This window comes from Hypomesus transpacificus, chromosome 2, assembly GCF_021917145.1.
Source record: "Hypomesus transpacificus isolate Combined female chromosome 2, fHypTra1, whole genome shotgun sequence".
Taxonomy (NCBI): Eukaryota; Metazoa; Chordata; class Actinopteri; order Osmeriformes; family Osmeridae; genus Hypomesus; species Hypomesus transpacificus.
The window spans coordinates 4,918,994-4,940,967 of NC_061061.1; the positions used below are offsets into that span (position 1 = coordinate 4,918,994).

Genomic DNA, 21,974 nt, shown 5'->3' on the forward strand with positions numbered 1-21,974 from the left:
TATCCTGTAATCTAAATGGAAATAGAAGCAGAATTTACTGGAGGCTTCTGTGTAATTACCAGCACCACAATTTATTACTGTTGTGTTTGAGTGAGAGGAGGAAAATGAAAGATAATGCGCTTGGTAGTGTGTGGGTGAAATAATTAAAGAAAGAGAGAAATAGGAGAGGAATAATGATTGCAAGGTGTGTGAGAACGACATGAAAATACAGACTAGTACATGACAAGTATAAATACAAATCAGTACGTCACAAGTACAAATACAAACAAGTTCATATTATCCAGTTTCGGATGCTCATGGTGTTCTGACCAGTGTCGAGTGTGTTCAAGGTGTGGGAACCAGAAATGTAGTGTGTTCAAGGTGTGGGAACCAGAGTATGTTCAGGATGTGGTGACCAGAGTGTAGAGTGTGTTCAGGGTGTGGTGACCAGAGTGTATTTGGGTGTGGTTACCAGAGTTTGTTCAGGGTGTGGTGACCAGAGTGTATTTGGGTGTGGTTACCAGAGTTTGTTCAGGGTGTGGTGACCAGGAGTATGTTCAGGATGTGGTGACCAGAGTTCAGAGTGTATTCACGGTGTGGTGACCAGGAGTGTCTTCAGGGTGTGGTGACCAGGAGTGTGTTCAGGGTTTTTGTGTGGAACTTTACAGGGTATGAGGTGATGTGTGTCTTGCTGTCACCTGGCCCGTCCTGCAGTGACACAGGAAGCATGTGAGAGGTACTAAAGGATGATGATCATTAAGGAACCTTCCTGCCCTAACAGTATTAATGACACTGCAACTCATTCAACTCATATATATGCAGCATGTGTGGGTGTGTATTTGAGCTTGTATAAATGATGTATGTGTGTGTAATTTTGTGGGTGTGTATGTGTGGGTTTGATGTATGTGCGTGTGGTTGCGTGTGTGTTTGTAGCTGAGTGTGGGTGTGATGTAAGTGTGTGTAGTTGCACCGTGTGTGCGTTTACGTGTGTGTGTTTGCGTGCACATGTTTGCATGTATGTGTACGTGCATGCACCCTCTGCCAGATTACTGCACAGTAGACATCGGGAGACAAAATGTAGCTTTAATGCACTAGGACAGCAATTCATTCCCCATATCTCTCCCTCCTCCCGTCTCCTCCCCTCAGTCCCACCCCCTCCCCTCCCACCTCAGCCCACCCCCCATTCCCCCAGAACCCCCTCCCCCGCCCTCATCTAACCCCCCAATCAACATAAATTCAGCTGGAGATGAAAGTAATGTTGCACAGAGCTGGAACCACTTCAGGAATACACAACGCCCTGGACCAGATGACACAACGTGTATGTGTGTGTGTGCATGTGTGTGTGCCTCTGTAAGCATGTGTGTACATGTGTCTGTAAGAACAACCTCAAATGAGACCCAATTCAAACTCCCCCAGTTTTCAACTGGGAAGCACTTTTCTTTGCTGATAACAAACATGTTCCCGAAACCTTAATGTGGAAAATTAATAATTCTCTGTTCAACTGAGTGTGGGTATAGCTGTTAGCACTGGCGTTTACTGAGGTCACACAAGGTGGGTGCCAGGGCCAGGTGCGAGGTGTGCTTCTCTCTGTGATGATCACTACCTCCTTATTCATCTAGAGATGCAGCTGTTGATAAGATCCTTCATTTGCCTCCAGGGAAACACACTCCACAGCTCAACCCATTAAACTCTCCCAGACATTAGCGCTGTGTCAACTGTAGCTCTTTGAAAGCTGTGCTAGTTAGTGGGCTTGCAATGATACAGGCAAGGAGAATCCAACACACAACCTCCTCCAACACCCAACACTGGCCCTCACTAAAAGGCTCTGTTTCATCTGTGTGATAGGGTGGGAGGGGGGGGGGGAGCACCCTACTTTATCCAATTAGATTTTTGTTACTTTATCGGAAAGCTATCATCGTTTTCAATCAGAATCAGAATGGGGTTTTATTCGCCATGAAAGTCTGCACAGACAATGAATTAGCTTTGGTAGGAAGGTGCATAAATTAAACATATAGGAATCTTAAATTTAAATATGAGGACTAACTGTTTCTAAGGGTACATAACTAGCAGTAACTAAGTGGAATTAAAATTAAGTAAAATGTACAATAACATATAATATAAAAACGTTTTTACAATATAGACACAAATATTACAAAACATACAACAAATACAAATGGCGCAAGATGCAATTGTAAGATGCAGTGCAAAAAAGCAATTCCTCTGCCGGAGGGGAGTGACTGAAACAGGGAGTGTCCAGGGTGGGAGGAGTCGGCCACAATCTTCCTCGCTCGCCTCAGGGTCCTCGAGGTGTGCAGGTCCTCAAGGGTAGGCAGATTGCAGCCAATCACCTTCTCAGCAGAGCGGATGACACGCTGCTGCCTGCTCTTGTCCTTGGCAGTGGTAGCAGCGTGCCAGATGGTGATGGAGGAGGTGAGGATGGACTCAATGATGGCTGAGTAGAAGTGCATCATCATAGTCTTTGGCAGCCGATGTTCAGTTCCCACTTGAGGTCCTGGGAGAGGATAGTGCCCAGGAAGCAAAAGGACTCCACAGGGTTGACTGGGGAGTCACAAAGGGTGATGGGGGTGAGTGGGGCTGTATTGTTCCTGAAGTCTACAACCATCTCCACTGTCTTCAGAGCATTGAGCTCTAGGTTGTTCTGGCTGCACCAGGTCACCAGGTTGGGCACTTCCCACCTATAATCAGACTCGTCTCCACCGGAGATGAGCCCTACAAGGGTGGTGTCATCCGCAAACTTCAGGAGTTTGACGGACGGATGACTGGAGGTGTAGCTGTTGGTGTACAGGAAGAAGAGCAGAGGAGATTGGACGCAGCCCTGAGGTGATCCGGTGCTGATGGACCGGGAGTCAGAGACTAGTGTTTCCAGCTTAACGCACTGCTTCCTGTCAGACAGAAAGTCTGTGATCCACCTGCAGGTTGAATCAGGCACGTTCAGCTGGGAGAGCTTGTCCTGAAGCAGGGCTGGGATGATGGTATTGAAGGCAGAGCTGAAGTCATGAACATGTCCCAGTCAGTAGAGTCCAAGCACACCCGCAGATCCTCCATAGCCTCACTGGTCCACTGTTTTGATGTCCTCACAACAGGCTTACAGCGCTTTAGCTTCTGCCTGTATGCAGGAATCAGGTGGACCATGGCGTGGTCTGAGTGACCCAGTGCTGCTCGGTGAACCGCATGGTATGCTTTACTGATTGTAGAGTAGCAGTGATCCAAAGTGTTCCCTTCTCTGGTAAGGCATTTGATGAATTGTCTGTACACAGGCTGATACACAGTGCCAGATCAGTGGGGACCTCTGAAAGCATCATTGAAGAATGTGAAGAGTTTGGAGGCAGGTTCTCTGCCAGAGGCCACTTCAGGACACCAATGGAAACCAAACCTTGGCGTCTCAGCCGATCCGAGGGGATCGGGGGTATGCAATCGCTTTGGCAACCTGCCACTCCAGTGCCCTTGCTCCCATGGTCAGAGTAAGTGAGGTCACGTGAATCACGGAGGCAGTTGAGGTGTTTCTTGGCAGCGGGCAGCACATTTTCACTGAAGGTCAGCCATACATTACATAGGATGGAAGGAAGAGGAGGAAGTAGAGAGAGAAAGGAAGGGAGAGAGAGGGAGAGCTCTGTCTTCCCACCCAGCCACAGAGAGTAGAGAGATAGAGTGAGACACAGACATAAAAAGAGAAAAGGCATGTATATCACCGGCACTAACAAATGTCCCAATTGTTCCTGGGAAGTTGATGGTTTTGTTTCTGTGTTTGTCCCTGGGAGGAGAGATAGAGGAGGAAAGATGGAGGAGGAGGGATGGAGGAGAAGTAATGGAGGAAATATGGAGGTAGCCTTCTCGAAGTGGTTTCTCTCTGCCTTTCTCCAGTTAGCAAGCTCAGCCTTTCAGCATTGAACAAACCAGATTAAACCAGCCTCACATTGACCCCTACCTCTTAATACTTGACTCCCATTCCCCAGCACACACTAATTAACCTTTAGTGATGCATTTAAGTGAATGAGTATGTTCTTGTGCGTTCATGTGCGTCTAAGCTGAATAACTGTTTGTGCAAGCATGTGTGTGTGTATTAGCATACATTTGTACGTGTGCACTAGTGAGTGTGCAAGTTGTTGTGTGTGTGCACAAGAAAGGGCATGTACGCATTTGAAATTGAGTGTGTGTGTGAGATAGAGAGAGAATGTTTGTAGGTGTATGTGATTGATAAGGTTCTTGACTGGATCCATCAGCAGTGATTTAAAGTGATCAGGTGTCCAGGTCTCCAGTAGAGACCTGTAATGATTTATAGCTGGCCTCAACTTTCTAACTCAATATAGTCACCCTAGGACAAACCTAGTAGAATAAAGTAGGTACTGTGTACAAGTGTGTGTGAGAGTGAGGACTGTTAGGGGCAGCACAGAGCAATATATCCTGTCCACTCTTCTCCGGCTCTCTTACTTCTCTAACACAGCCCTCTCTCTGTGCCTTCTTGTTTGTGAGAAGAATACTCCATGTCAAATGCTGTTTTTAATCAATAAAACATGCAAAGATTTCACTGTGATTTTTTGGGGAATTGAACGTGTAAATATTGTTAGTGGTCCAAGGATCTGGAAGAAAACCTCTATTGATTAAGAGCATTGTAGTGTTTTAGATGGAATGACATTATTGAGAATTCAGAGCCATCGAAAAGGTCTACAGTTTTGTATAAACAAGACCCCGCTCCTAAGAACTTAGCCATACATCAAGTTACAATGCTGAGTTGAAGCTCTTGTTCCACATCTCAACAAGGCTACATTTTACATCTCTTTGTTAATGTTGTGAAGGCGTTTTAGTTCAACCGTCAACAACTTGTGTTTTGCGCAATTCGTTAATGTTTAAATCATCATTTCTCACAAAGCTTCCACTCCCTCTCTCTCTCTCTCTTTCTCTCGCACACACACACACACAGTGGTTATTGGAATCTGAAGTACAGGGCCTCCTAGCCCATGTCTGTGATGAGAGCTTCTGAAATGAAATTCCTTCCCAGAAAACCTTGGCTGATACCTGGGATTTAGCTATGGGTTAGATGTCGAGGGCGTCAACCCAGACCTACTCACACATTGACTTTCACCTACTACAGATATCACCACCCCCCCACCCCCATCCAATGCCTTCGACTGCTTGTTTCCCCTGGGTAGCTGGTGGGTCTGTGTCCAGCGCCTACCATGGCTGCAGGTCCAGATGCTGCTTGTCTACCCCCCCCCCCCCACTCCCCGTTGCAAGTGTCTGTGTAAATGTTGGGCTTATGTGCTGAGGTTTTTGCCTGTTCCCATACTGTACTCCTCTAGGAGCATTGTCTGGGGGTTGCCTTTTTCTCTCCTTTCTCCTCATGTTATGCTGTGACTTTTCTAGTTGGCGCCGTCAATGGCTGCCTGGGTAGGCTCTCCTGCCAAAGTAAATTCCTTGTCTGTGCATACTTTCATGGCGAATAAACACCAATTCTGATTCTGATTCTGATAGACATATACACACACACACACACACACACAGACAGAGATCCGCCATACACACTTCAACTGACAAGGACAGCTAGTGGTACCCATATTCAAGTTCAAGTATTTTATTGTCAGATTCACAGAACAACACAGGGCCAGACTGGGCACTGAAATTCTTTGGACAAGACAACGCAAAGCAAACTGGCATAAGATGACATATAAGTCCTCAGAACATAGGTTACACCTATGATAAGCTAACATAATTTACTAAACCTCCTAAATATATAAATAATAAACAATACAGTATACTAAATCTGTAATACACATAATATCCAATACTAAACTTATAACCTATACTGACCCTATACTAACCTAGAGACAAGTAGGGTACAATTAGTGCAATATTGCTGATTCTGCGACCAGTAGCTGAAAGTGCAACCAGTAGCTGAAAATGAAACCAGTAGCTGAAGTGACAATGTTTAAAGTGACTAGTGCGAGTGTCGACAGTGTATCAATGTCCATATCGATGTTCATTCAGAAGCCTGATGACCCTTGGAAAGGAACTGTAGTCCAGTCTGCGTGTGGAAGGCAACGGGGTAAAAAGACTGAAGAATGGGTGTTAACAGTCTCTTAGAATCCTGCCAGATTTCCTGAGGCATCGTGTGTGGTAGGTGTCCTGTAGGGCAGGGAGCTTCCTACCAATGATGAACTCAGCAGACCGGACAACACTACGTAGGGCCTTGCGGTCCCTTTCACTTGTCAGTGAAAAAAAAATCCTTAGAAATGTTGGAACATAGGGCTGTGGGAACATAGGGCTGACCCTCCTGAAGTAGCACCTTTTCCACTTCGGATCCGTTGATGTGTATGGGGTGCTAGCTTCTCCTCTTGCTGCCTCCTATAGTCCACAATCATCTCCTTAGTCTTGACTTTGAGAGGTTATTCAAATGTAACCTCCTCATCCCACTCATCTGCATGTGATCGTCAGGGTAATTTTGTTGTTTGTTTTAGTAAAGCTCTGTCAATGTAATCACCACTGTTTAAAAAAAGTTTTATTAAAAGAGAGAGACAGAGAAAGAGACAGCGAAAGAGAGAGTACTCTGTACACTGTACTCTTTCCTGATTCATTCAGTCTTCAATTTATCCTCCTCCATTCCATCCCTTCTCTACAGTTCAGACTTCTGATTCACAGTGTTGATATCCAAGTTTTCCCTAAATAGTTAGACAGCATAATAAAGCAGAAGGACTATGGTGAGGGAGAGGTGCGTGGTTGAGCAGGGAGGTCATTCCACCTCTGTGGAGCATGGAAGCGACCCATCTTTCCTTCTCTCAGTACGTATGGCTGGATGATGCCCTGGAAGCAGGGGCCTTGGTATGTTTTCAAATGTGGGTGGGACAGCTTGATTACTATTACTAGGCCCTTTTTTCAATACTAAGGTCACATTTTTAAAACTATTCATACAGTGAGTACATCAGTTCAGAAGACACTCATGTGATTTTTTCACCATGCATTCATATACATGAGAAAAGGTTTAACAATGGCGGAATGGATGTACATTGGTAAGCACTCCCTGCCTTCACTGCAACATGCATGATATGAGGCAGGGAGCAACGAGTTAAATCCCCCAAAACACCAGCGCTCTGCCAGTTTATACTATTTGTAGAGCGGAGCGTCTCTCCTCCGGAGCCACAGGAGGACCACATGACATCCCACTATTTACTAGTGACGAAAAACAAGGTGTTTTCAGGATACCCAGGTCATGCTATAATTAACGATGACTAAGGCTATGTGTGCACATCCGTCATGTTGCATACCATCTGATGAACGGTCTACGTGCATACCATCTGATGAACCATCCCACTTGCACGTCCCGTCCAGACCCAGTGCTACCACTAGAGCAGCGCTGACACTCTAGCGGCCCATCATCATTTCGCCCAGGATGTACACAAAGGCAGCACAAAGTCGGCTATGCTGGAACACGGGGATATGTTATCTAGTCGGAAGGAAACAAGGTGTGTGTGTCAGCAGCCTGCTGTTCACTGGCCACTATCCGGGGTATCTCCTGACATACCTCCAGACAGATCAGAGATATTCTGGTATTTTGATGATCCGGTAGCCTTCTAATCCATACAGGGCAGATTTATGCTACCTCTAGAGTCCTGCCTAGCTAATTCAAAGTATTTACCCATTAACTAAATACTAACGTGCTGGTCATTACTGGGTATGTTTTCTGTATTATTGGGTATTACCAATTGGTACCAAGGTGGCAGGTAATGGACAATGATAGACCGATGGTTCATCCAATCACCTGCCAACTAATATATGGAAGTTCCGGGTTTTATTCTGAAAGGTTTCTGTCATCATGAGTGGTTTCAACAGTTGGTTGGTTTTGTGAGCTAACTCCAGCAGCAGTCTTGCATTACTAGGTAAGTCACAAAATAACACACAGCCTAATTAGATCATTTATTTGTCGAGCAAAAGTATAGCAATGAATATTAAATGATGAAAGTTAGGCTATAGCTAATGTTAGCACATTGCTTGACAGCTAGCTCTAGTGCTAGCTAGCACAAGTGGCTTTACAACAATATTTATTATATTACTGTAGCAGTCGACATTGCCTGGTTGCTCGTCCACGTTGCTAACATGTATATTTTCTTTTTATGATCTGTCTTGTAGTTCACAGTCCAGAGGATGATATCCACCGTGTTTGATGCACCAGGAGCATGACCCTCGGCCGAAAAATAAATGTCGACAAGTGCACATAGCTTGGACTGCAATCATTGGGGAAATTGTGATTTAACCTTTGTATTTGTTCATGTCATGCCATGGAAACAGTGCTTTAATTTAAAATAATGTTACAATTTACAGAAGGAAGTGTCATGTTTTTCTTAGTAACATAATCCAAGTTTGTGTTTATTGCATGGGAATAAACAGTTGAAAAGGATATGGTAAGAGCCTGGTAACACCATGGAAACGAACACGGCTTCCTTTTACAGTCCAGTTTCAGATCACTTACTGAGTATATAGCCATGTTTTACCTAGTGTCGCCTTGGAACGTGTAGTACAAGTTCATACTAAGGGTAACGTTGAGAAAGTGGTATTCGCTTACAAAGGATATGGTAAGAACCTGTAACACCAACAAACAAAAACGGCTTCCTTTTACAGTCCAGTTTCAGATTACTTACGGAGTAAATAGTCCAAGAACATACCCAGTATCCAAGAAGATTTACCATGATAGTAGAGGACAATTCTTCCCGCGGAGGTAGGTATACCAGCCAAGTAAATGAGGCCATCATCGATAAATGTATCTGAAAAGGTATTTTATTGGAAAGTACTATCTAATATTCTCATTAGACGTGGACTGTTACCGAGAAAGGTAACTACAGGGTAATAATAGAGTATTTTGTTCGTAATTCTGCTGAAGCCGTCTGATTATTTAGGATAAACGTGGCAAACTGGGCCTGGATTTATTAAGATTTTAATTGATTTCATAAAACTTGATGATGATTGTTCGTTTGTTATACATTTCTACAACTTAAAACTCACCTTTTCTGACAACGTCAAAGCAGTTTTTTATCGGCACAGAATAAAACAACCGTGACCGTCTCTTAAGTGTAAGAAAATGCAGGTTCAGGTGGCGGTCGCGTGCAGTAGCTACCGCAGAGTAAACAGAGTAGGGGGCATACCCTAGCCTGGTCCTATCCAGACCCTCGTACATTTCATTTGTACAGAGGGTCTGGGATAGCCTGGCTGCCAGCCCAACTTCTCCCCGCCCAAAAAGAAATTTGGTCGGGAAGTTGGGTCTGGAGGGTCTCGTATTGGGGACCAACTACAGAACGCTTAAGTTGAATTCGTTTTGAACAAACATGGCTACCGCTGGAGATCTGGGATGTTATGATTCTGCCATCGAGTCTGTTTTAGAAGACATCGACAATGCATTAATTTTGAAAGAGGAACAAAGAGACGCAATCAAGGTATTTGTCGATGGAAAATATGTTTTTGCCGTCCTTCCTACGGGATTCGCTAAAAGTTTAATTTATCAGCTGGCCCCGATGGTTGCGAAGAAGATGGGACACAATGAAAACCCAGTGGCCATTGTGGTTTCTCCTTTTCTTTTGTGGAGTTGTAATCCTAAACGGAGAACTTGTTCGTATATGCATTGCCCTTTATTGTTTCGCACAAGAAGGTTGACCGTGTGAACAAGTACTCCCCCTACCCTTAAATGAATTTTACAACACCGGCAAAAATCGTTTGTATTCATTCTTCAAGCATACTTCAAGTCTACTTGCAGTTTAGTCAGTAAAGATTTAGCTGCCTCTCAGTTTAGTTCTGTTGACAACAACCATGCGGCGCTTAACATACGTCACATACTCTGTTGCTCTGATTGGTTGTAGATCTATCCAATTGAGCGAAGAGGCATTTGTTTTCCAGGCTCGTTTGAAACACGCCTGGTAGTCAAAGCCCAACAGAGAGTTCTCAGACTCATATTCTGACTAGAATGATGAGTATGACAACGTCAGGCTAGGTCTGGGATGTCTCGATTGACAAACGTTAACTTCCTTGAAGGCGGGTCCTCTGTTGAAGTTTAAAACTATTGGATCCACCCAGAGCCACTCTGATTTGCCATAGCCAATCGCAAGCGTTCGCCTTAGCCAACTCCTTTACCACTACTGTAACGGAGCTAGCTGCTGTAGCTGGAAAATCAAACTTTTCCCGAACCCTGTGGGGAGGAGGGCCACAACATCATGGCCACCAACAAAACTCAGCAAGGAATGTTCTTGCTCCGGCTTTAACCTATATTCGGCAGCGTTGCCACAACCGCAGAATAGTTTCGCTCGCATCTTTCTCCGCCGTCATTACTGAACTACTCAAACAAGTGCACGACATTAACGTCAATGTTCTCAGCCACTCCCTCTGTTCGCTGATTGGACCAACACATTTTTTTTTTCTGGAAACCGACTTCAGAACCGACATCCCAGACCTAGTACAGAAGCAAAATCCAAATTGAGCGGAAGTATGTAGGAGGGCAGAGCCAGGCTAGACATACCCCCCTCCCCCTTGTAACTTCCACTCTCGTTGCCCATGGGCTTATCGATTGGAAGTGAATAAGTCTACTTTATGAAATGTTTTGGGTGGCGATTTTTAAAATCTAAGTCTACATGAAATTATGCAGCTGTTTAAATTCACTATTGTTATATACTGAGTTAGTGTTGCACCCCGGAACCTTTGGAACGACACCTGCGTACACCGCCGGGGGGGGGGTATTGTTTTTGGCGCGACCTGCAGGTCTCATGTACGTTTTGGTCACCATGCTGTGAGCATTGGTTTTCAGTAAAGACCCAAAACTAAGTACAAGTGTGCGTGCATTATTGCCCTCAGGTTACCACACTTTTGGCGACGAGGATTAAAACATAGATGACGGAGTAACGTTAGTGTCAAAGACGAAGTTCCGTGTGACTTTTAGCTTGCAGCATGGCTACTGCCACGGTCGGCACGCTCAGTGAATTCGTCGAGCTGGATGGTGACTGGATTGAATATGTCGAGAGACTGGAGCACTTTTTCCTGGCGAATAACATTAAGGAGGTCGAAAGGAAAAGATCGATTCTCCTCAGTGCGTGCGGTGCCAAGACGTACAAGTTGATACGCAATTTGGCAACGCCACGGAAGCCAGGCGAATTGTCATTCGAAGACTTGGTGAAGCTAGTGCAAGAGCATCACAACCCCAGGCCGTCAGTGATTGTTCAGCGCTTCAAGTTCCACACACATTCACGCAAAGCTGGAGTTTCAGTTGCTGCATTCGTGGCGTAGCTGAGACAACTGTCGGAATATTGTCAACGTATTGTCAACAATGACAGCATTCAGCGCCGATTGCTAGGTGAAGTCACGCTAACTTTCAAGAAAGCGTTGGAGATTGCTCATGCAATGGAAACGGCAGCTATCAACTCTAAAGACGTTCAAGCAGCTAACGCCAGTGTGCCACAGGGCGCCGTTAACCGTCTGTTTAATGCAGGGAGAGGCAAGCCGATGAAGTCAGTTGAGTGTTACCGTTGTGGGGGAGCGCATCTTGCTAATGACTGTGGGTTTAAAGATGCCGCGTGCCATAACTGCCAGAAAAAAGGGCACATAGCCAAGAAGTGCAGAGTTTCTAAAAAGACATGGAAAAAGGAGTGGGAAGAGTCAAAACCCCAAATGACAACGCATCATGTGCAAAGTGAAGAGCCGGAGGAGCACTGTTCATTTAACATGTTTAATATGGACCGGAGTGAACCCCGGGCAGACCCTATCTGTGCAACGCTACAATTAAACGGAAAACAGCTGACGATGGAGGTGGACACGGGTGCCTCAGTTTCGGTAATAAGTCAAGCCACCTACTCCAGGTTGTGGTGCTCTGGAAAAGTGCCTGCTTTAAGGAAGACTAACATCAGACTGAGACAATACACCGGTGAGTGCATTCCTCTACTGGGAGCTATAGAAGTAGACGTGATGTATGAAGGCCAGTCAGCTAAAGTGAAGCTGTTAGTGGTAGACGGGGAGGGACCTAGTCTGATGGGAAGGGACCTCCTAAAGAAAATCTGCCTCAATTGGGGGGAAATCATGCACATGAGAGTGGTTGGAGACATCCTATCAAAGTATGCAGAGGTTTTTAAGGATGAGCTTGGCACCCTCCGCGGCACAACAGTGAAGTTAACCGTGGACCCCAACGCAAAACCACGCTTTTGTAAACCACGCACGGTGCCATACGCCATGAAGGCTAAGGTGGAAGCAGAGTTGGACAGGCTGCAGCGGTCAGGTGTTATTGAACCTGTGGAGTTCTCTGACTGGGCAGCCCCGATTGTGCCTGTGCTGAAAGAGGATGGTGCGGTGCGGATATGTGGGGATTACAAAATGACAATTAACCAAGCCTCACAACTTGACACGTATCCCCTGCCACGAGTTGAGGATTTGTTCGCCACACTGGCAGGAGGACAAACGTTTACAAACCTGGACATGAGTCACGCGTACCAACAGCTGTTGCTGGATGAGGACTCTAAACAATATGTGACCATCAACACCCACAAGGGACTGTTTAAGTACAACCGCCTGGTTTTCGGCGTCGCGTCCAGCCCAGCCATTTTTCAGCGCACCATGGACAACCTCCTGCAGAACATTCCCCATGTCGCTGTCTACCTAGACGACATTTTGGTGACAGGTAAAACGGAAGAGGAGCATCTGCAGAACCTCGACCAGGTGCTTAAGAGAATGAAGGAGGCCGGGCTGCGTTTAAAACGCAGTAAATGTGTTTTTCAGGTTTCAAGTGTCACATACCTGGGTCACAGGATTTCCGCTCAGGGTCTTTCCCCCATGACAGAGAAGGTGAGGGCGATAAAGGAAGCTCCTTCTCCAAAGAATGTGGCTGAGCTCAGGTCGTTTTTGGGCTTAGTGAAATATTACGGGAAGTTCTTGCCTGAGCTCTCCACTGTGCTTGCCCCCCTCTATCAGCTGCTGCACAAAGACTGTTCCTGGAATTGGCAGCAAGCTCAAGAGACAGCTTTCCAGCAGGTAAAAGAACTATTGCACTCAGCAACACTACTCGTGCACTTTGACCCGGACAAAGACGTTGTCTTATCCTGTGATGCATCGCCCTACGGCGTGGGGGCAGTCCTATCGCACTGTATGGAGGACGGAGATGAAAAACCTATTGGGTACGTGTCTCGCACTCTCACATCAGCAGAAAAGGGTTACTCTCAGCTAGAGAAAGAGGGGCTAGCGGTAGTTTTTGCTGTGAAACGGTTCCACCAGTACCTGTATGGTCGCCCATTTACCATTTTTACCGACCATAAGCCCTTGCTGGGCCTGTTTAGTGAGACTAAGGGTATTTCACCCATGGCGTCAGCAAGAGTGCAGCGCTGGGCATTAACTTTGTCAGCGTATCGGTATCACATTGTGTATAAAGCAGGAAGTGAAAATGCAAATGCAGACGCATTCAGCCGTCTTCCCCTCCTAGAGTCACCAAGCCAAACTAACCTACTTCCGGAGACTGTGTTTTTGTTATACAGACTGTCTGACTCTCCGGTGACAGCAAAGCAAATCAAACAGTGGACTGAAAGAGACCCGGTGCTGTCACAAGTAAAGAGATGGCTATTGCAGGGCTGGCCAGTATCAGTGGAGCAGGAGGAGCTCAAGCCCTCTGTCAAGCGTCAGCTGGAGCTAAGTGCGCTGGATGGCTGTATCCTCTGGGGCTCCAGGGTGATTATTCCACCTGCGGGACGGGCTCAGATAATGGAAGTGCTGCATGAAGCTCACCCCGGGGTGTCGAGGATGAAGAGCCTCGCCAGGTCGTTTGTGTGGTGGCCTGGGATGGACGGTGCTTTGGAAGAAAAGGTAAAAGCATGTTCACAGTGTCAAAGTAACCAGAAGATGCCCGCACCTGCGCCTCTCCACCCATGGGAGTGGCCGGCACGCCCCTTGGTCCAGGCTCCACCTGGATTTCGCTGGTCCGTTTATGGGCCACATGTTCCTGGTGCTGATGGACGCTCATTCAAAGTGGACACTGACACGCTCAGAAGCATCTTTGCCACCCACGGGCTACCAGATACGGTTGTCAGTGACAACGGGCCCACTTTCACAAGTGAAGTTTTCAAAGAGTTTGTGGAGAAAAATGGAATCCGACATATCCTGACTGCACCATACCATCCTGCTTCCAACGGTTTAGCAGAGCGTGCTGTTGAGACACTGAAAGAGGGACTGCGGAAAATGACAGGGCACACGCTGGAGACTAAGCTGGCACGTTTCTTATTCCAGTATCGGATTACTCCACACACAACCACTGGTTTGCCTCCAGCAGAGATGTTGCTAGGGAGAAAGCCCAAATCTCATCTGGACCTCCTTCGCCCGTATGTAGGAGCAAAAGTTGCCCGATCACAGGAGAACCAAAAAGTGAGACGGGACCAACATGCAAAGGAGCGGCTTTTATGGCAGGGGGACTGTGTGTATGTCAAGAACTTTGCCAGCGGCTCAAAGTGGCTGCCAGGGGTTATTCACCGCCAGTCTGGTCCAGTTTCTTTTGTGGTTGACTTGTTGGACGGCAGGCAGGTTCGCAGGCACCAAGATCACGTGCGTGTCCGCACTGATGCAGAGGAGAAGGGGTCTCAGAGTGTTTCACACAAGGACGGTGTGAGTAGCTCTATGGACTCTGTTGCACCTGTGTGCATTGATGGACTGTCTGAGCAAACTACCTCACCTGCCCCTGCCGCTACCCCAATTCCTCCCAGTACAGCACAGTCTGTTACCCAGTCTGTGGACTCTCCTGTTGCACCAAGAAGGTCAGAGAGGCAACACAAGCCTCCAGAGAGACTGAGCTGGTAAACTAACAAAACTGTTGTGCATTACCGGATGTTGTTGATTGCCTGTTGTTAGAATTCTAAAGTTGGAATGTGAATTTAAGTTAATTTAGTGCAATATAGTTTCTGTACTTTATAAGGGGACATACATGCAATTTCAGTTTGTTTGGGTAACCGTATAATAAGTGTTTACTTAAAGGGGGAGAAGTGTTATATACTGAGTTAGTGTTTCACCCCGGAACCTTTGGAACGACACCTGCGTACACCGCCGGGGGGGGGGGGGGGTATTGTTTTTGGCGCGACCTGCAGGTCTCATGTACGTTTTGGTCACCATGCTGTGAGCATTGGTTTTCAGTAAAGACCCAAAACTAAGTACAAGTGTGCGTGCATTATTGCCCTCGGGTTACCACATCTATTATTTATTTATTTTTATTTTCAGAGGTGGCCGGAAGGAATACGCAGCTCCTGGGACAGGCCACAACGCTCGCACAGAATTTTGTGGGGTTGCAGGAGCCCAAGGGCGTAACCACGCATTCTTTGGGGGGGTCGTGTCCCCCCCAATATACAGCAGAAAATATGTCAAATATATGTTCTCTTTTTATGAACCCAGTCAATGGATCGGTCTTGTGTCTAATTTATTTTCAATTTATTTCCGTTTGTTAAGAAAAACGTAAGTGTGTGAATCCCCCCTTCTAATTGTACACTTCTGTGATCCACCTTGCGTCGTTCTGCGTTGTCATGGTTACCTAAAACTTTTTCGTCAGTCAGTTGAGCGCAAAAAAAGTAACGTTAGATAACTTGTTGGAGAGGAGGTAGAGTAGGCTAATGGAGGATTTGAGGTTACCTAAAAAGTGAGAACTTGACCAGCAGCCAAGCATATGTGTTTTTTTTCAGACAGTAAGTAACTTGATACCTAGCTAAATGTGTAAGCAAGTAAAACCAGTAGCCTCATAAAAGCATGAGTCGCTTTTTTTCTGATAAAATGACATGTGGTCACAATGCAGGCACTGCAATGCACTGTCTCAGAGAAATTTCACTATTCCTTTAGATGTGAATTCAAATGGTCGATGGTGTCCTTGAAACTATGTTTTTAAATGTGCACATTTTCATTGGCCTATATAAATTGTAGGCAATGCACGTAACAACAACAACGGGTGCAAATTCGTCGCCTTTCGGCGAAATTCGCTGTTTTTGATCCAAAATAGGTCATTTGTGTGATTCGTGTAGATCTGCAATAAAAAAAAAGGGGTTCCTCCAAGTAGCCTAGTCTGCGAACGCAAACTGTCATGAATATTTTTTTAAAGCTTGTTGTTTGGCCAACCAATGTCAACATGACGCCTTTCATTTCGAGTCTTCGGGTCTGTAACTCCAAGAGCCCCAGACCTGACTTCACTTCAAATTCTAATTTGTGGCCACAAAATGCTATTTTGGGGATAACGACGTAGCCTAACTATATTGCGGGCAGTTCTGCTATACCTGTGTGGGGCTACCCAGAGCAAGCTAAAGGTGCAGTAATAGACAGAGATGATTGTATTGTATTTTAGGTGAATGACCGTGGTAAAGTTGGTTTGAAGTTGGATTTCAACAGATATTCGGACCCCCAGTATTTTGTTATTTTAACCGGTGTTAGCACCTCTACGACCGGCCGCTAAGCCAATGCCTAAACAACGCGTATGTTTGGGGACAATCAACAAATCACACGTTTCAAAAGTCAATAGCTTCTCAACAACATGAATTAGGAGCGTCAAAATACTGTTAAACTGTTGAAGATGTATGCATTCATGCTGCAAAGCCTTTATTTTGTTCATTTTCATCTCAAGTTATTACAAATTAATTCTTTATTCAAAATAAACCTTCAAACTTCAATAGGTTTTTGGTCATGTGACCTATAATCCTCAAATTCATTTCAGTGTTCACTGACTATGCATATATATACAGTGCCCTCCAAAAGTATTGGAACAGTGAGGCGAATTCCTTTATTTTTGCTGTAGACTGAAAACATTTGGGCTTGACATCAAATAATGAACGTGAGACCAGAGATCAACGTTTCAGCTTTTATTTCCAGGTATTTACATCAGGATCTGATGCACAACTAAGAAAATATCACATTTTGTTTGAATCCACCCATTTGTCATGTGAGCAAAAGTATTGGAACAGATATACTTAAAACATATTTAAGTGAATAAGACTTAATATTTAGTTGCAAATCCTTTGCTTTCAATAACTGCAGCAAGTCTGTGACCCATTGACGTCACCAAACTTTTGCATTCTTCCTTTTTGATGCTTTCCCAGGCTTTCACTGCAGCCTCTTTCAGTTGTTGTTTGTTTTGTGGGGTTCCTCCCTTCAGTCTCCTCTTAAGCAGGTAAAATGCATGCTCTATAGGGTTTAAGTCTGGAGATTGACTTGGCCAGTCTAATACCTTCCATTTCTTGCCCCTGATGAACTCCTTTGTTGTTTTGGCAGTGTGTTTTGGGTCGTTATCTTGCTGCATGATGAAGGCTCTGCCAATCAGTTTGGTTGCATCTTTCCTTAAATTGGCAGACAAAATGTTTCTGTAGACTTCCGAGTTCATTTTGCTGCTGCCATCATGTGTTACATCCTCAATGAAGATTAATGAGCCCGTCCTAGAAGAAGCCATGCAAGCCCAAGCCATGACATTACCTCCACCGTGTTTCACAGATGAGCTTGTGTGTTTGGGATCATGAGCAGTTCCTTTCTTTCTCCAAACTTTAGCCTTTCCATCACTTTGGTAAAAGTTAATCTTTGTCTCATCAGTCCATAAAACTTTGTCCCAGAATTTTTGAGGTTCATCTCTGTACTTTTTGGCAAATTCCAGCCTGGCCTTCCTATTCTTCTTGCTAATGAGTGGTTTGCATCTTCTGGTGTAGCCCTTGTACTTTTGTTCATGAAGTCTTCTGCGAACAGTAGATAGTGATACCTTCACTCCTGCCATCTGGAGGTTGTTGCTGATCTCACTAACAGTTGTTTTAGGGTCTTTCTTTACAGCTCTCACAATGTTTCTGTCATCAACTGCTGATGTTTTCCTTGGTCTACCTGTTCGACGTCTGTTACTTAGTACACCAGTAGTTTTCTTCTTCTTCAGGACATTCCAAATGGTTGTACTGGCTATGGCCAATGTTTCTGCAATGGCTCTGATTGATTTTCCATCTTCTCTAAGACTCACAATTGCTTGTTTTTCACCCAAAGACAGCGCTCCGGTTTTCATGTTGTTTTCACCTCTGAATACAGTCTGCATAGACAAAACCTATCTTACCCAATCTGAACCTGAGTGTAGACATTCAGTGGTATTTATTGATTGAATAATGTATGTAATAGGACACACCTGGGCAACAAAACACACCTGTCAGTCATATGTTCCAATACTTTTGCTCACGTGACAAATGGGTGGGTTCGAACAAAAAGGTGATATTTTCTAATTTGTGCATCAGATCCTGATGTAAATACCTGGAAATAAAAGCTGAAACGTTGATCTCTGGTTTCACATTCATCGTTTGATGTCAAGCCCAAATGTTTTCAGTCTACAGCAAAAATAAAGGAATTGGCCTCACTGTTCCAATACTTTTGGAGGGCACTGTATATATATATATATATATGTAGCCTGGCGAAATCGAACCAGCACAGGACACAAATATATTTTCGGGGTCTTTATTCTGGACTATAAAAATGGTGTTCAGCTAAATAATGAAAATAAAACAAAACCAGTAGACCAAGATACTGCAATAGTATTACAACGTGTACACTATGCGTTTCTTTTTACTCAAGACAGTAGCGTGCAAAAATAACTACAGTGACTCCTTTTAACACAGAACCCAGGCAAATGCGTGTTCAATGACCGTCAACATAGATTTGCGCTTTTCTCCAGTTATTTCCCAGAGTTCCTTGCCCCACAGGTGGTAACGAAATTCTGACAGTGCCATCTGGTGGCGTTAATAAGTACATACATTATCCCACCTGCCTACATTCTCCCCTGCTAAAAAGGCAACGTCCCCGTTGACTCAATTCACACACTTAGCTTCCTTTACCACTTCCCTAAAGAACACAGCACCCATACTGGACAACAGCTGAGACAATGCATCCGGACTCAAGGTAATAGCATTACAGGCTGACATAGGAATACGAAGTGGGTTTGAATGCACCCCAGCATTTGCTCTCTGGCTCCGGCGAGGTGCTGGAGTAGGCGCAGTGACCTTAACCTCCACCGCAGACCTACTGCGAGTACCAGAGGCAGTCATCTCTGGTTCAGCCACATGTTCTGTGACAGACGGTACGGTTGATCAGGAATGACACATTTGTCTTGCTCCTGTCTCCGATCTAGACTTGGATATGTGGTTTCTTCCAGTATTTCATATTCTGGGTCTGAATATGGTTGGTCTTCTTCAACCTCATCAGCAGAGGTCACCAAAGTAGTTGGGACAATACTTTTCCGTTTTACTGGGTGCAGGCATCGGACCAAAACATGGCCTGAGGTTGGCTCTGTGAACCCTTTTTACTGGACCACCCTCCACTGGCTCTACTGTATGTGTGCTGCCCTGAACCTCAAGAACCTTGTAAATGGTAGGACTCCAGGCATCCTGAATTTTATTCCTACCCTGGGGCCAGTGACGTAGGTAAACTAGCTGACCTACCTCCACAGGAGGACAATACACTCTGTTCTTCTGAAGTTCAAGTCTTTCCGCAGCTTTTTGTTCAGCATACTGTCTGGCTCTGCTGTGTGCCTCATTTAAACGCTTCTGATGGACAACTAGCCAGTCATGCTTCCTATCTAGCACTTGTTCCTGACCCAGTAAAGCATCTACCGGTAGATGAGGGTTTACTCCAAACGTTAAATAGTATGGTGAATGACCTGTAGTGGCATGGGGTGTCACATTGTATGCATAGACCAGTTCTGGCAAAAACTCAGGCCACTTGCGTTTATTTTCTGGTGACAACGTGCGCAAAAGGTCGTGGAGCGTCCTGTTGAACCACTCACATTGTGCATTACCCTGGGGGTGATGGGGAGTAGTGTGTGTTTTCTTAACCCCATATAACTTGCAAAGTTCCTGAATGACATCGCTCTCAAAGTTTCTGCCCTGATCCGAATGCAATCTCTCAGGCACGCCATACTTCATAAACCACTCACGGAGAAGGACCTTAGCAGTAGTATCAGCTTTCTGGTCACGTGTCGGAAATGCCTGTGTGAATTTGTTGAATATATCTCTAACCACTAGTACATTCTCTCTGCCATCGGAGGCGGGCTCCAACACACTAAAATCTACTGCAACAACTTCAAGTGGTCGTGTTGCTAGAAAGGGTTTCATAGGAGCACGTATTTTGGGCTGTGGCAGCTTGATGAGTACACATCTCTGGCACTGCTTAACCCACTCCTCCACATCTACATGCATCCCCACCCAGAAACACCTCTGCCTCAATAGGTTCTGTGTGCGCTCTATTCCTTGATGTCCCATGTGATTATGCACACTCTCGAGCACAACCTCTTTTAAACATGCTGGCAAAATGAGCTGCTGACACTCGCCCACGTGTTCATCCTCAATGATGCGATATAACAATCCATCAACCTCCCTGACTCTGGGCCACTGTCTGAGTAGAGAGGTAACAGGTTTGGCCAAACCTTTCTTCTGCTGATAGGTGGGTTTTGTCTTTTGATCCCAAAAGTCTCTGAAGGACTTCAGTGTAGGATCAGTGCTCTGAAACTGTCGCAACACATCTTTGGAGTAACCAGGCAGAGTTGGGGTATTCCCCTGGGTGTCAGCGACCTCCGCATCCTGCCCAACCACTGTGACACGAGCTTGCCTAACTTAACAACACTTAACACCTGCACAGACTAAGTCTGGATCTAATGCTGTGCCCTTTCTGACTACATTGCAGATGGATATACATCCGTCAAACTCCTCATCTTCATTTAAGTGTGGCTCCCCTGCGAATGACTGCCTAGAGAGTGCGTCTGCTGCTGCATTACATCTGCCAGGACGGTACTGGACCTCAAAGTCAAAGGGAGCTAGCTGAGCTACCCAGCGTTGTTCAATAGCTCCTAGCTTTGCTGAGCTGAGGTGGCACAGAGGGTTGTTATCTGTCACTATAGTGAGCTTTGACCCCAACAGATAACCTCTGACACAGCCCATTTGAGGGCAAGAAGCTCTAGCTTCATGATGCTATAGTTCCTGTCATTCTTTTCTGCACTTCTCAACCGCCGACTGGCATATGCTATCACAGACTTTTTCTTTCCCTGCAACTGGTAGAGGATTGCACCTAGCCCTAGACTACTGGCATCTGTCTCTACGATAAATGGAAGGGAGAAGTCAGCATAGCAGAGTAAGGGAGCACTGGTCAGTCTCTCTTTAAGTTGTTCAAAGGACTTTTGACATTCTTGTGTCCACAGGCTGGTCAACAGGTTTTTGGTCCTAGCGGGGTTGTTTCCTCTGATACACGCATTGACTACATCATGCAAGGGACCTGCCAGCTGGGAGAATCACTGCAGAAACTTCCTGTAATAACTACAGAATCCTAAAAATGACCTCAATTCTTTGACCTTGCTGGGAACTGGCCACTGTTTTACTGCAGCTACTTTGTCCGGATCGGTGCCTATGCCCTCAGCTGAGATCTGGTGGACAAGAAAGCGTACACTGGACTGGAGAAAATGACATTTTTCCACCTTGACCTTTAACCCTGTCTCCCTGAGCCTCTGCAACACAGTCTGAAGCCGTGTCAGGTGATCCGCAAACGTTGGCGAGTATACTAAAATGTCATCCAAGTACACAAACATGATTTGAAATATTAAGTCATTCATGGTTGCCTGCATGAGTCTTTGGAAAGTTGCTGGCCCATTGCAAACACCAAAAGGTAGCCTAGTGTACTCAAACAACCCAAAGGGAGTCGTAAAGGCTGTCTTGTGTCTGTCGTTTTCATGTGCTGCCACCTGATGGTAGCCGCTGGCAAGGTCAATAGTCGAGAAAAACTTTGCACCATGCAGGGCATCGAAACACTCGTCGATGCGGGGCAAAGGAAAAGCGTCACGTCGGGTCTTGGAATTTAGTCGCCTGTAATCAACACAAAGCCTCAGGCTGTTGTCTGCCTTCCTCACAAGTACAATGGGCGACGCATAAGCACTAGTGCTCTCTTTGATTACACCTTTTTTTAGAAGTTGGGTAATGTGCTCTCTAACCTCTTTGTACTGCGTTGGAGGTACACGTCTG

At 45.5% G+C, this 21,974-nt stretch overlaps 1 pseudogene; it reads left to right on the forward strand.

Moving 5' to 3' along the window:
* The first annotated feature begins 10,914 nt into the window (after positions 1–10,914).
* Positions 10,915–14,927, forward strand: LOC124475794 (annotated as a pseudogene).
* The last annotated feature ends 7,047 nt before the right edge of the window (positions 14,928–21,974 follow it).